Source organism: Canis lupus, chromosome 31, assembly GCF_048164855.1.
Source record: "Canis lupus baileyi chromosome 31, mCanLup2.hap1, whole genome shotgun sequence".
NCBI lineage: Eukaryota > Metazoa > Chordata > Mammalia > Carnivora > Canidae > Canis > Canis lupus.
Genome location: NC_132868.1, coordinates 15,703,651 through 15,719,995, shown reverse-complemented (window position 1 = coordinate 15,719,995; position 16,345 = coordinate 15,703,651). Strand labels below are relative to the sequence as shown.

The 16,345-nt window shown below is 37.9% G+C and overlaps 1 protein-coding gene across 6 annotated transcripts in view; it reads right to left on the bottom strand.

Annotated features, from left to right (window-relative positions):
* FXR1 (FMR1 autosomal homolog 1) overlaps window positions 1–16,345 on the bottom strand; it is a 61,991-nt gene that overhangs the window by 40,840 nt on the left and 4,806 nt on the right. The window lies entirely within an intron of this gene.

The window sequence follows — 16,345 nt, the reverse complement described above, 5'->3', positions numbered from 1 at the left end:
GTTTCACCGAGAAATCTTTGCCATTTCTGTTTAATTTATACAATGAGTTCCTTGAAGTCAGAGGTCCAAGCCACTGGGAAATTCTACCCTTTATTACAATAAAAACCTATCTTTCTACCTGAAAATCAACACTTATTCAACTCTTCCCAATCCATCCCTTTACTTCCACCACCATCATCAGCTTTATTTGGGTGCACATTTTCCACAAACTTTAAGAAAAAAAATACAACCCTTGTAAAACAACCTACACTAATTACTAACGTCCTCCAAACATAAAATTAAACAGATTGAGAATGAACAGTTAAGCAAACATGTTTTAATCCCCAAACCCTAGATTCTAGGGTTAAGTTGCTTTTCTAATGACCAGATCTCTAAGAAATTGTGTCTATCTAATGCAGGACTCAGTCATCACTTCTCAGGGTTTTTCTGTATGCTCAAAGTCACTAGAATGACGATGCTAGGTCCCTAATACTTAAAACCCAAAATGGCAGGGTTAGGTCTTTGCCAAAATCTTGGAGCGAGGGGACACTAAATAACAATGGTAACAGTGGTCTGCACAGGATAAGAACGGTCTCCACAACTTCTGTCCCTTCTGTGTTCTAGTCCAGCCTTTGGGGACTTTGTGTCTCTTCCTAGTCATCATTCATCTGTCCCAGGACCTGTATTTCTCAGAACAAAATCTTTTACATTTCCTTCTCTTCTTCCCAAATACGCAAATATGAAGATTCCAAAGCATCGTTATAAACTGGTCCCCTTATATGTTTATAAATGAAACTCTTAAGTATCACCAGTAAGCAACAAAGCAGTATAACACATCAAAAATGTAATTAAAGTATCTTTAGAATGTTGTCCCCAACAAAGAAATAAATATTACATAGTAAAAACCCAGGAATGCCACAAACTATGTGTAAAATGCAGGTAAGGGACAGGGCGAAGAAAACAGCAAGAATCCCTGAGCTATAGAAGTATTATTTGAAGAACCAATTTTTTCAAAAGCAATATAGCCTTAAAAAGAAAGGGGGGGGGGGGGAGTGAAGAGACACGTGGGTGGCTCAGCCGTTGAGCATATGCCTTCTGCTCAGGGCGTGATCTCGGAGTTCCCTGCATGGAACCTGCTTCTCCCTCTTCCCAGGTCTCTGCCCCTCTCTCCCTGTCTCTCTCATGAATAAAGAAAACCTTAAAAAAAAAAAAAAAAAAAAAAAAAACTTCAATTCAATAAGGTGGCAAGTTAACCAATAATCAGTTTGCTCTCTAGATAAAACAATAAGCAGGTGGAAAATAAAACAGACAAAAAATAATCTAACAATAGCAATGAAAAAAAAATCTTAGGAACACCCTCAACAACTACAACAAAAATGTACAGGACCTATGCACAGAAACCTTTGAAATTCAACAATTGAATAAAAATAAAATAGTCAGGAAAACATAAATCATCACATCCTTAGATCTTGATGTAAAAATTTTATTTTTTTTGATGTAAAAATTGTAAATGCCTCTAAAGGAGACTCCACTAAAATACTAAAGAGTGCATGATTGTGTTGAGGGTAAAGAGGTTAATCTTAATAAAATTACATCAAAATCTATTTTTAAAACAAGTTAAAACACTCAAAAAGGAAACTTTTAAATGGGAGTAGAGAGTAAAGAAGATATGCTAACCTACGAATATTAAAGCTTATTTTAAAGCTACAACCATCAAGACCAAAGAAATACATTTTAAGAGAACAAAACAGATTCCAAAAACAGGTCTAAGTCATTTAGGAAATTACAAATAGAGGGAAGAATTGATTGTTTTATATAGTATCGGGACATCTGAATAATTATTGGATAAAAGAGTCAAAAAAATTTTAGGTCAATAAAGATTTCAAGAGAAACCATAAATTACCAATAACTTCAGACTAAGGGACTTTTTCTAACCAAAAAAAAAAAAAACCTGTAAAACAAAAACCAAAAGCCACGAAGCGCCTAGGTGGCTCAGTTGGTTAAGTATCTGACTCTTGATTTACTTACACTCAAGTCATGATCTCAGGATTGTGAGATTGAGTCCCACAGAGCCCTCACGTTAGGCTCTGCTCGCTCAGTGGGGAGTGTGTTGGAGGGCATGCATGCATCTGAGGGCTCTAAAATAAATCTTTAAAATATTTTTTTAAAAGTGAAAAGCCACAAAAAGTTTGATATGTTATACTACCTGAAAGCTAAAAATTAATAATCATTACATATAAAGGAAGGAGTAGAATGCAAAATACAGCAGACAAATTCCTAATTTATAATAGTCTCAAGTGAGCTAACAGTTGAACAAACTAAAAAACGAAACTAACAATGGGTATGAACTATGTGAATGGGTAGTCAGACAAAAAATAAGTTGTAGTTTGAATTATACAAATCCTCTTTAAAATCTTAGGTTTAGGGATCCCTGGGTGGCGCAGCGGTTTGGCGCCTGCCTTTGGCCCAGGGCGCGATCCTGGAGACCCGGGATCGAATCCCACATCAGGCTCCCGGTGCATGGAGCCTGCTTCTCCCTCTGCCTGTGTCTCTGCCTCTCTCTCTCTCTGTGACTATCATAAATAAATAAATAAAAAATTAAAAAAAAAAATCTTAGGTTTAGGGCAGCCCCAGTGGCACAGCGGTTTAGCGCTGCCTGCAGCCCAGGGTGTGATCCTGGAGTCCCACATCAGGCTTCCCACATGGAGCCTGCTTCTCTCTCTCGGTCTCTTTCTCTCTCTCTGTGTAATGCTCATGAATAAATAAAATCTTAAAAAAAAAAAATCTTAGGTTTACTACTATGTATTCTAATTTTCGCTTTTCTCCTCCCACTTTGTTGCAGACTCTTCTTATCAGAATATAGAATAACTTCATTTTTTTTTTTTACCAGTCACATTTAAGGTGAGCAATTTTGAGGTGGGAGCTTAAATTGCTTATGAAAAGAAAAAGGTGAAGAGTACCTACCCAACTTAAGGATACATTTTTTAAAAGATTTTATTTATTCATTAGAGAGAGACATAGACAGAGGGAGAAGCAGGCTCCCTGCAAGGAGCTCAGTGCCGTACTTGATCCCCCCGACCCTGGGATCACACCCTGAGCAGAAGGCAGAAGACGCTCAACCACTGAGCCACCCAGGCACCCTTAAGGATACATTTCTGATGACAGCTAAATACCAGGTTTTGAGCTTGATGAGAGCAGTCATGGGGGGGGGCGGGGGGAGGGGGTTCCTATTGGTTAAGCAGAAAGAAACATGACAGAAATTATTTTAGGAATTGAAAGACCAAGATTATAGTAAAAATCAGGATATAAATCAGAGACCCTGTCTATGGGAAAGTTACCTGATTCTGAAGATAAAATTTCTATTAAGGGGGGAAGCCTGGGTGGCTCAGCAGTTAAGAGTATGCCTTTGGCTCAGGCCGTGATCTTGGGAGTCCTGGGATCAAGTCCCACATCGGGCTCCCTGCATGGAGTCTGCTTCTCTTTTTACCTGTGTCTCTGCCTCTCTCGCTCTCTCTCTCTCTCTGTGAGTTGTCTCTCATGAATAAATAAAATCTTTAAAAAAGAAAAAAATTTTCTATTGGGGCACCTGGTTTGTTCAGTCAACTGAGCATGAGACTGGGATCTCACAATTTTGAGTTCAAGCCCCATATAGGGTGTAAAGCTTACTTGAAAACATTTCTCTTTTGTAGACCTTCCAGATCTCTCACTTTAGTAAAAGGGAAGCTAAAACCGCATACATCACATCTACCGAACCCCAAAATTCACTAAGTTATAAAAGGTGAATTTAAATACTCATCTGGAGCTCTTTTCATTAACTCATTATTAAATGATAAAATGCTTTTCATGACTTGTACTTTTAAGTTCCAAAAGGTTAAGTTTGGTAGCAATGGGATCCCTGGGTGGCTCAGTGGTTTAGCGCCTGCCTTTGGCCCAGGACGTGATTCTGGAGTCCTGGGACCGGGTCCCACATCAGGCTCCCTGCATGAAGCCTGCTTCTCCCTCTGCCTATATCTCTGCCTCTCGCTCTGTCTCTCATGAATAAATAAAATCTTAAAAAAAAAAAAAAAGTTTGGTAGCAATACTAATTTAAAGAAATAAAGCACCTTTCCTAAAAAGCCTCTTTAAGGCAAAGTTCCAGAAAGAAAACTTCAGTATATTCTTCACAACTGGAAAGACAAGCTATCTTACCCAAAACAGGCTCGAAATAAAACAAGATTTTAGTGTTTAAAATCAATTTATCGGGATCCCTGGGTGGCGCAGCGGTTTGGCGCCTGCCTTTGGCCCAGGGCGCGATCCTGGAGACCCGGGATCGAGTCCCACGTCGGGCTCCCGGTGCATGGAGCCTGCTTCTCCCTCTGCCTGTGTCTCTGCCTCTCTCTATCATAAATAAATAAAAATTTAAAAAAAAATAAAATAAATAAATAAAATAAAATAAAATAAAATAAAATAAAATAAAATAAAATAAAATAAAATAAAATAAAATAAAATAAAATAAAATCAACTTATCAGGGCAGCCCCAGCGGCTCAGCACTGCCTTCAGTCCAGGGCATGATCCTGGAGACCCAGGATGGAGTCCCATATCAGGCTCCATGCATGGAGCCTGCTTCTCTCTCTGCCTCCCTCTGCCTCTCTGTGTCTATCATGAATAAATAAGTAAAATATTTTTTTAAAAATAAAATACAATAAACTTATCAAATGCCTTGCTTCACTGAACTGTGGCTTATAACTACGGAGATGCATGAATCCCTTTGAGAACGTTCTCACTAAATCACTAAGAACATATCTTTGTCCAGAAAATTCCTTTGACTGCAAAGTATTTTAAATTCACCCATTTCTTTAGATTTCCGAAAAATCCATTAGTAATCTCCTATAATTTCAACTCATTACATCACAAAATTTGCATTCTTATCAAAAGGAAAACAAACTCCAAAACCTTAATGCTCAGCAAACTACTCAGAAACCAGACAGCTTGAATCTTCAATTTAAAAGTAAGGTTTTAGGGTGGAAACCCAGATCCAAAAACCTAAGACTTATTCCCTAAAGCTGTAACTCTTAAACCTCAGAATTCTCATTAGCAGAGTTTACTGACTGCCAACAGACCAAGCCAAAAACCCCCTGCCACAAACAGCACCATCTTCCTAAATGGAGAGTAGGTTTTTGAGACTCCAGTCTCAAGCAGTAAAAGGGATCCATCAAAAATTTCTAGTTCACATTTACTCTAAGCAAAAGGTAAAAAGTTCTTACACATCACTGCCTCCTTCAAAATATTCTTATACGATTTAAGATTCACTCTACCTTTAATACTTCTATCAAAATGTTTCTAAGTCTTTCTCAGGGGGTGCCTGGCTGGCTCAGTTAAGGGGCTGCCTTCCGCTCAGGTGGTGATCTCAGGTGGATCAATGCCCACATTAGACTCGCTGCTCAGTGGGAATCTGTTTCTCCCTCTCCATCTGCCTCCCTCCTGTTTATACACAAGCTCTCAAATAAAAAAAATACATTTTTTTTTATTTTTTAAAAATAAAGTCTCAGGATCACTTTCACGAAATTTTAGAATCTTTTTTTTTTATTTGGCCACCACAGTCAAACAACATTTTTGATGCCTTTTCCAACGTGTTAAAACATCACAAGTAGATGACTTAATTACTGAAACAAGCTTGTGACAAAATTTGGTAATGCTAAAATTAAGAGAATCAGAATAAATTCTCTCTATATTAAAGGCATTGGGCTCAGTTTGGTTGTGTTTCTTCTAAATGGGCTAACTCCATTTTCACCAGCAGCATTAGTTAGTTACTACTGTGGATACATAGGATTATGAAAACATAACCCATAAGAAAGGAAAAATTAATAGCATAATTTATACAAAATTCACCTCAGGGTAGCCTTGGTGGCGCAGCGGTATAGCGCCACCTGCAGCCCAGGGTGTGATCCTGGAGACCCGGGATCGAATCCCACATCGGGCTTCCTGCATGGAGCCTGCTTCTCCCTCTGTGTCTCTGCCTCTCTCGCTCTCACTGAATGAATAATTAAATAAATCTTTAAAAAAAAAAAATTTCACCTCAGATTCTCCTCCCCAAGAACTGCCACTGCAGATTTATCACTTCTTATCCTTTTATCCATTTATTTACTGATATCATTGTCTGGCCCCAGTCTACCTTCCCAGCCCATCACTCCTAAACAATTTATTAACTCTGAAATCAGGATCTTACAACTGATGGCAAATCTTAGAAAACAGCAGATAACCACATGGCAATCAGGATATAAATTTCAGCATTTGAGCATGCTCAAACTTGGGTCAGCTTGCGATTTTCTGTAGCACTTGACTTCAACCTCCTGACATTTCATTCAGCAAACCATTAAAGGCCAATTTTAGCAAGGATTAAGTTTTCTTACCAGAAGGTTGTTCTGTTGACACCTTCTGATAAAATCAAGAAAGCACCAGCACCAAAACTTGCAGAGTGGATGAAAATTCTTGCAAGAAAATCCTGGAGATAATAGAGGAGAGCTCATTTAAAGTATGCTTGCAACATCAATGCTCTCCATGACACTGAGGAAGATATTGTAAGAAAAAACACAATCACCTGAATGTGAAGATGTTTTAACCAGTTTATTTTGTTTACATCTTCCATTTTATGCATGCAAGTGTTTAAAGATATCTTTCAGGGGCTCCTGGCTGGCTCAGTTAGTTGGTGGAGCATGCAACTCCTGACCTTGAGGTTGTAAGTTTGAGCCCCACGCTGAGTGTAGAGATTACTTTAAAAATCTTAAAAATAACGATACCTTTCAGTAAGTATGAACCACCACAAACAGATTAACTGGCAACACTTCTTAGTGTCTCTCAAAACTAATGCCACTTTAGATGAAATTGTAGTACTTACACTAACTTCCCAAATCTGCATATAGAAAAGTAACCTATTCCTTGGATTCTAAATCCTATTGAAACTGTGTAGACACCTCTGCCATTGGCTCACTTTCATACCTCAAATCAACAGGTCTACAATCAATCCACCTCTTGTCCTGCTCTGCACTCTACATGTTATGACCCATTCTACAAGAGTAAAAATAAGACAAAATACAGTACACTATTTCTTAACCAGGGTTCTAAGAGACTACAGCCCAATCACTACGGCATTCACAGTGTGTAATGAATTAACTTCTCTCCCATGCATTAGGATGGTACTAGCTATGTACTAACCTGGGAAAAACTGTGAAAATAGTGCCCAATCACTACGGCATTCACAGTGTGTAATGAATTAACTTCTCTCCCATGCATTAGGATGGTACTAGCTATGTACTAACCTGGGAAAAACTGTGAAAATAGTGTTAATTTGGATGATAGACTGGATTATGTTGAGAAACTGACTAGCACAGGTGACCATCATTGCCTAAGTAATTTTGTGTATGTCTCAATTTGCAAATGGAAGGTATTGAAGCTTCCTAAACTAAGGTATTCCCAGGTACTCAGGTACACAAAGTACTTAAAGCTACTCTTCTCCCCCAAAATACCGCGAGAAATTGTCCTCCTGGTGCTTCTATATCAAGTAATGTAAATAACTTACAATTAAACATTTTATGTTTCTGGACTGTGTACTCAAGTAACAGATACAGAAATTGGGGAAGGGAAAAAATCTCACCAGAGACTAGAGTACAATGGTTTCACTGTTAAGATCCACTACGTACTATGTGATAGGTAAGACAAGAGGGCCCAGGGCAGTAAGGTAAGGGTAATAAGACCCCTAACTGGCAGTATTTTTGCTACAAAGCAAGTCACAATGTCCTCCTTCAGTGAGTCTTTATATTCTACTGACAGCACTTCAGAGACTTTCTGGAGCAATTCTCAGGAGGTTCTATCAACCCTGAATGAGATGGAGCTCTCTAAGACGCTGGGCATCCTCCTCCTAATTCCTCCACATGCAAAAACAAAACACCCTAAAACAAATGATTTTTAAATACACGGTACTAGCACATTTGCCTATGAATATTCAAAATAAAGTCCTGTTGTAGTGAAGATAAATGGAAAAAAACAACTAGGAGATTTAAGAAATTTTATGTATAAACATGACCCAGACTGTTTAACCAAGCCTGGAAACCCTGGAGCCCTGATATGGAAAAAATAGTTCAGTATGTAAAAAATAAAACTTCTCTATAACCAGAGATACCAAAAAGTCAACAGGTATTTTAAATGAGAAGGGGGCATTCTTAAGTGAGTTCTAAGAAATCTCAAAAAGTGACAAAAGACATCCAATAAGAAAAGAGGCAAACATAAATTTATGGAAAAGCAAATCCAAATAGCCAACAAACATTAAAATTCACAAGTGGGACTCAGCGAATGAAATTTCCATCGAGGTATAACCGTTTATATCCAACAGACTGGCCAAAATTAAAGATTATAGAACTCATTTTCTGCCAAGGATGTACAGAAAAGCCTTCACATTTACTGAGAAAGCAGAATTAAGCCTTTTGGAAGGTAATGTTAACATTTATTAAAGTTAAAAAAGAAAGTTCCCTTACACCAAGCTTCCCATTATTTAAAACCCCTCCAATGGAAACAGATATGTGGAGTGGGAAAGAAACTGAAAACAAAGTGAGTGTCTATTAACAGGGGAATGGCTGGAGTTTATCATTCTTGCCATTAGATATTATGTAACCATTTAAACTATACTCCAAGGGAAAACAGTCAAAATACAGACTACCATATTTTTATAGAGCAATACTGAAAAAAAAAAAAAACCCCACATGTGTATATGACTATACATCTATGTACCATTCTATTGAGTATAGAGAAAAATCTAGAGAAAAATCTAGTATGATGTACACCTGGCTATAAACACTAAGTGAAATGGAGTGGGGATGGGAGGAGATTAAGTGCAAAGAGGACCAAAGAAAAAAAGGGAAAAAAATTTAAAAGTTCGTGAATATTTAACATCTACATATAAAATTATACATATACATATGTATGCGTAAATATTCTTTAAAGAGGGGCACCTGGGTGGCTCAGTGGTTGAACGTTTGCCTTTGGCTCAGGTCATGATCCCGGGGTCCTGGGATCCAGTCCCACATCCAGCTTCCTACAGGGAACCTGCTTCTCCCTCTGCCTAAGTCTCTGTGTCTCTCATGAATAAATAAATAAAATCTTCAAAAAATAATACTCTTTAAAGAAGAGACACATACCCTTTTTTTTTTTTTAATTTTTATTTATTTATGATAGTCACAGAGAGAGAGAGAGGCAGAGACACAGGCAGAGGGAGAAGCAGGCTCCATGCACCGGGAGCCTGATGTGGGATTCGATCCCGGGTCTTCAGGATCGCGCCCTGGGTCAAAGGCAGGCTCCAAACCGCTGCACCACCCAGGGATCCCTACCCTTTTTTTTTTTAAGATTTTATTTATTCATGAGAGAGAGAGAGAGAGAGAGAGAGAGACGCAGACACATAGGCAGAAGGAGAAGCAGGCTCTCCTGCAAGAAGCCCGATGTGGGACTCGATCCTAGACCCCAGGATCATGCCCTGAGCCAACGGCAGAAGGCAGATGCTTAACCGCTGAGCCACACAGGCGTCCCATGGAGACATATCCTAAAGCACTTTCTCAACCAGCACTTTTTCCATAGAGCATATATATATGTGTATATATATATATCTATATATCTATATACACACACACACAAGCACTACTCCCTCAATCTTTTTAATTTTTCCATCCCTAGGGATCTCAAATCTACATTCTAATTAACAAACTAGTGTGATGCTTGTAACACCTAAAAGATTTAAACTGTAATTTGATTCCAGTAACAAGCACAAACATTTAAGACTAATAATTGTGATCAAATTTCTTAACTTTAAGCAGCACTTTTTTTTTTTTTGAAGATCTACATAACTAAATCTACAAGTGGAAGTCATTTTAAGTCAATGGACACAATAATAATCCAAATCCAGTTCTTCTTGAAATGGGATTACTTAGTGGTTTCACAGGGCCATCTGAAATTATTATAACTTTCCAGTTGCAAAGAGTTGAAGTTCCCTATAGTTCTATGTATCCCTAAAGTTCTGTAACAACATCAGAACTAGACCAGGATCAACATACAACTGCTAAAAGAAAATTTTCAAGTGAATGAATCAAAATTAGAAATGATGAAGTTAATTTTGCATATATTACCTAAAATTAAAAACAAATCAGTGTCCCAAAGTCAAAAATGAGATCCACTTGATCATTTGACAAACACATACAGAAGGCCTACTATGTACTAAATACATATAACCAGTCACCAGAAAATTTAAGGCTTGAAAATATTCTATGATCTGAAACACTATAAAAGCAAAAATGGGAAAAATAAGTTTTACTATAATTAACCAGCCAGTGTAAGAAACAGAGATACAGAAAGCCTGAGTCTTGACCCTGAACAAATCAACAGGGAATGCATGCATGTTCATCTGCCAAAAATAACTACAAACTTCATCAGTTATTAATGAAGACCTCCACTCATTTTCCCAAAAAAAAGCAAAGCAAAAAAACGCTGAGGCCAGGGTAAAAGACAAAGTAAAACAACTGATATTTAATTGAGTTTCAATATGGAATCCGCTTTGCCACTCTTTTCAGCATCTTTTAACATGAGGACAAATAAACTAAAAGGATTGTATGAATAATTAGAAATGTTTGAAACAACAAAGCAATCCTTTGTATTACTTCATTTTGTTTTGCTCAAGGTACTTATGAAGACTTGGTATTAGAAAATTTAACAGAGCTATCAAAGTCTCTTACTACTGACTAAACGTGCAATGAATATTCTAAAGCCTTTTAATACTCAATACTACATGGCAAGAAAACGCAGAGGTGCCCCATGATAAGAAAATTTGAAAAGTTTCATGTACAGTTGACTCCTGGAACAATACAAGGAAATAGGGGTACCCACCCCAACACAACTGAAAGTCCACATATAACATCTGATTCCCTCCCCCCAAAACTGCTGACCAGAAGTATTGCCGATTACATAAAACAATCAACATGTATTTTTTATATATCATACAGTATTCTAATATATAGCAAAGCTAGAAAAAAAATGGTAAAATCCTGACAAAAATACATTTACACATGTAAGTGGATGCATGCAGTTCAAACCTCTGTTAAAGGGTCAACTGTATATGCATATATATATAAAGCATTTCAAATATTTTGAGAAATACTTCATATAACAAGCAATATTAAGATAGTAACTGAGGAGGGATGCCTGGGTGGCTCAGCGGTAAATGTCCGACTTCGGCTCAAGTCGTGATCCCAGAGTACCGGGATTGAGTCCCACATCGGGCATCGGGCTCCCTGTACGGAGCCAACTTCTCTCTCTGCTTATGTCTCTGCCTCCTCTCTCTCTGTGTCTCTAATGAATAAACAAAATCTTTAAAAAATAAACAAATCGGGATCCCTGGGTGGTACAGCGGTTTAGCGCCTGCCTTTGGCCCAGGGCGCGATCCTGGAGACCTGGGATCGAATCCCACGTCGGGCTCCCTGCATGGAGCCTGCTTCTCCCTCTGCCTATGTCTCTGCCTCTCTCTCACTCTCTGTGACTATCATGAATAAATAAAATCTTTTAAAAATAAAAAATAAATAAATAAATCATAACCATCTAGCACACCATTTGAAGCATATTCGTAGTTTTAAATTTTCTAGTAACCATATTTAAATAAATTTTTAAAAAGTACATTAGCTTCCATAATACTTTTACTTAATCCAACATATCCAAAAGACTATTTTAACATGTAATCACATTTTAAAATTATGATGTATTTTTTTATACTAACTCTTTGAAATCTGGTATAGGGACACCTGGATGGCTCAGTGGTTAAGCATCTGACTTTGGCTCAGGTCGTGATCCTGGGGTTGGTTCCCACATCAGGCTCCCTAAAGGGAGCCTGCTTCTCTCTGTCTCTCATGAATAAATAAATAAAATCTTAAAATAAATGAATAAATCTGACATAGATTTTACAACTAAAGCACATCTCAATTCACGTTAGCACATTTCACCTGTGGCTAGTGGCCACCATATTGGAAAGAGCAGATTTTTATCAAGACACAGAGCAAATCATTTCTCCAGGAATCCTCCCAATTAGTTCTCTGGACTCCCACTGTATTAACAGCTTGTTAATAATAATAATATATAATCAGTAATTTAATGTCATATATTTGAACTTTAAAAAAAAATTACACTTTAAGAGGAGGATAGGGGGATCCCTGGGTGGCACAGCGGTTTGGCGCCTGCCTTTGGCCCAGGGCGCGATCCTGGAGACCTGGGATCGAATCCCACGTCGGGCTCCTGGTGCATGGAGCCTGCTTCTCCCTCTGCCTGCGTCTCTGCCTCTCTCTCCTCTCTGTGCATTCTCATGAATAAATAAATAAAACCTTTAAAAAAAAAAAAAAAGAGGAGGATAGGGCCCTGGAAGGCCGACGGGCTCAAAGAAGAATGAGGAGGAAGTGGAAGAAGATAAGGAGGAAGAAAGATGAAGAATGGCTTTCCTGTAATAATGTTTAAGAAGCGTGCATGTGTACTAGACAGCTATTCTGCTAAGAATGTGAATTCAAGTGCAGTTCAGTATTAGCATCAGTATAAAACTGTTCAGATTTCTATATAGCTGATAGTATTCTTTTCAGAGAAAATACTCTTAAAAATATAGGTTGTAGGGACGCCTGGGTGGCTCAGTGATTGTCTTTGGCTCAGGTCCCGATCCCAGGGTTCTGGGATAGAGTCCCACACTGGGCTCCCTGCTTCTCCCTCTCCCTGCCACATCCCCTGCTTGTGCTGGCACACTCTGTCACCTGATTCTTAAAAAAAAAATATATATATATATATCAGTTGTAGAGGTCCCTGTATGGCACAGTTAAGTGTCTAACTCTTGGGTTTCTGCTCAGTTCATGATCTCAGGGTCCTGGGATCCAGCCCCAAGTACTCCTGCTCAGCAAGGAGTCCGCTTGCAATTCTCTCCCCCCTCCCTCTGCCCCTCTTCCCACTTGTGCGTAATTGCTCGCTCACAATCTAAAATAAATCAATCTTCAAAAACATAAAAGAGGGATGCCTGGGTGGCTCAGTGGTTAAGCATCCACCTTTGGCTCGCTCAGGACATGGTCCCAGAGACCCAGGATCGAGTTCCACATCAGGTTCCCCTAAAGGAGCCCGCCTCTGCCTGAGTCTCTGCCTCTCTCTCTCTCTCATGAATAAATAAAACCTTTAAAAGAAAAAAAAAAAGACATAAAAGAATAAAAATGCAGACTGTAAGCTTTCTGAGAAGCTCCAACAGTTAGACTTTAAAGTTGAATGTTTGGGCAACCCTGGGTGGCCCAGCGGTTTAGCGCCACCTTCAGCCTAGGGTGTGATCCTGGAGACCTGGGATCGAGTCCCATGTCGGGCTCCCTGCAGGGAGCATGCTTCTCCCTCTGCCTGTGTCTCTGCCTCTCGGAAGGAAATGAAGGAAGGAAGTTGAATGTTTCTGGGACACCTGGGTGGCTCAGCGGTTGGGCATATGCCTTTGGCCCAGGGCGTGATCCTGGAGTCCCGATTAAATCCCACATCGAGCTTCCTGCATGGAGCCTGCTTCTCCCTCTGCCTATGTCTCTGCCCCTCTCTCTGTGTCTTTCATGAGTAAATAAAATTTTTAAAATAAAGCTGAATGTTTCTAAATACTTTAAGATTTAATTTCTTGACTAGTGTAGCACAGTAGACTTGTAAGAATTAGTGTAATTTCTTAACTTGTGTAGCACAGTAGACTTGTAGAATCAGTATCAACGATAAATTTTCAGTTTTTGGAATGTTGCATTGTTTCTTAGAAAAATGATGTAATAAAAAAATTTTTAAATCACACCACTCAAATCTGAAAAACCAATCTGAACCTCGAATCAGCCTATTAATTCTTTGGACCTAGATTCATTTGGCCTCAGTTTCCACAGTTGTTGGTAACATTATTGTCCCCTTCACTGTGACTGAGAAGACTAAATGAGATAAATTCATGTAAAGTACCTGCACAGTCCAACAGATAGCCTGAGTGCTCAATATATAGTAGCTCTGTTAGTGCAAGACAGGATCTTAATGAACAGAACCAAGCAGAAAGCACCACTTGATAAATTGTTAAAAAGCAATCTAACTGCAAAACACTGCAGATGAAAAGGAAAAAAGGATCTTACGACTGTCTAGTACAAGAATCGGGATCACTCATGGAACACCATATTGCTCTTCCCACTATTTAAAAAAAAAAAAAAAAAAAGCTAGTCTGGGGTACCTGGCTGGCTCATTTGGAAGAACATGCAACGCCTAATCTCAGGGTCATGAGTTGGAGCCCCATAGGAATGCAGACATTACTAAAAATAAATAAAACTTAAAAAAAAAAAAAAAAACTAGTTTGCTACAACCTTAACATTGTGGTAGAGAAATTGCTTCTTTAATTATTATCAAGTGTTTGCCTTGTCTTTTTTTTTTTTTTTTTTTCTTTTTAAGACGTTATTCAATGACAGCACAAGCAGGGAAAGTCAGAGAGAGAGAAGCAAACTCTCCACTAACCAGGGAGCCCAATAGCAGGTTGGATCCCAAGGTGCTAAGATTATAACCTGAGGGGAAGGCAACACTTAACCGGTTGAGCCACGCAGGTGCCCTGCCTTGTCTTTCTAACTAAAATACTTAAATATAAGCTCACTATTGGAAGATTTCCTTTGAAGAACTTCTAATACTATGTTAAATTAAGTATTGGAAATGAGAAGCCCTAGAGTTAAATCTCATTTCAGCATGGACAAGTTACTTATTATTATCAACCTCCTAGTATGTAAAATGGGAATAAAAACACATTTACCTCAGGGAGTCTTCGAAAGAACAGAATCAGAAAATACTAGTATAAGCTGCATACACTAGCTAGTAAGTAACAGACACAATAACCTATCTTAGAGAATGCACACAAATATGATATGAAACATATAGGTGTGTGAAAATATGGAAATAGAGTTTGTTTTCTGTACATAAAGCCAAGGCCTTGATAATCTCTCTAGGTGGATAAAGTTTTCCCTTTTTTTTGGTTTTGTTTTCAGATTTTTCATATTTACATATTGCTTTTACAATTTAAAAAAATAGACTTCCTTACAGAGGAAGTCTAATTTTCAAAAATTAAGTGGCTTTTTCAGTTACATCTTAGTTCTGTTTTTTTTTTTAATTTTTTTTTTATTTATTTACTTATGATAGTCACAGAGAGAGAGAGAGAGAGAGAGGCAGAGACATAGGCAGAGGGAGAAGCAGGCTCCATGCACCGGGAGCCCGACGTGGGATTCGATCCCGGGTCTCCGGGATCGCGCCCTGGGCCAAAGGCAGGCGCTAAACCACTGCACCACCCAGGGATCCCATAGTTCTGTTTTTATAAAGTTCTGTATATAACATATACAGTTAGGGCAATCTTTGGAATTTCCATGTCTGTGTAGATTCCCATATTTTTACAGTATTAAGTTAAATCTTTTGCTTAAAAAAATTTCAATAATAAAAAAATGCATAGCTATTCTTTTATATTTATAAATATTCTTATATTTAAGATATCTGGAAATATGATTTTAACAGTGTCCCTAATATTAAGACAGCCACCATCTAGCTTTTCAATTACTAACCTGCACAAAGAAATAAATATTCTATACTAATTTTGAAGTCAGTACTCTCTCAAGAAACTCCTCTAAAACTCTAGGTTATGATCTTTAACGCTAATAAACCTACTACATAATTTAATTACCGTCGAATTTCATTTTTAATATTAAATCAAGGTAAAGTAATGGGAAGTTTTGGAAATACTGTAGTGCTTTGAAATTTGTAGTCAATTAGTCAAAGGAGAAATTGCAGAGCTGTAAAAATAACTGTTTTCTACAGAAGACCTGAAATTTCATTCAGCCATCTTAAGAGATTACACATTTCCTTGGAATAACATGGAAACTTTCCTTAATATCAGCAGAAACTGAGGCACTTCTTTCCAACTTTTATTTAAATTACATTCTGAAAAAAATAAATAAATAAAATAAATAAAAAACAAATTACATTCTGCCCACAGCTATGCAATTTGTAATGCTATTGCAAAGCTCAGTATCATATACATCAATTGTTAAGCATTTTAATGACTCCAAGGAGGCACAGGGTTTTTTGGGAGCTAACTGAAATGTTCTAAAGCAAGCTTATGATAATGGTTACACAACTCTATAAATACACTAACAATCATAAAACTTAAATTCTTTCTTAAATATTTTTTTAGAGAAGCACCTTCAATAGCCAGTAGTATAAACCCTAAAATGCCTCACTCTAGGTAGAAACGGCTGTAAATACAAATTTTTATCTAGAATTATATCTCCTCAGGTACTTAAAATATATCCCACTCTTTCC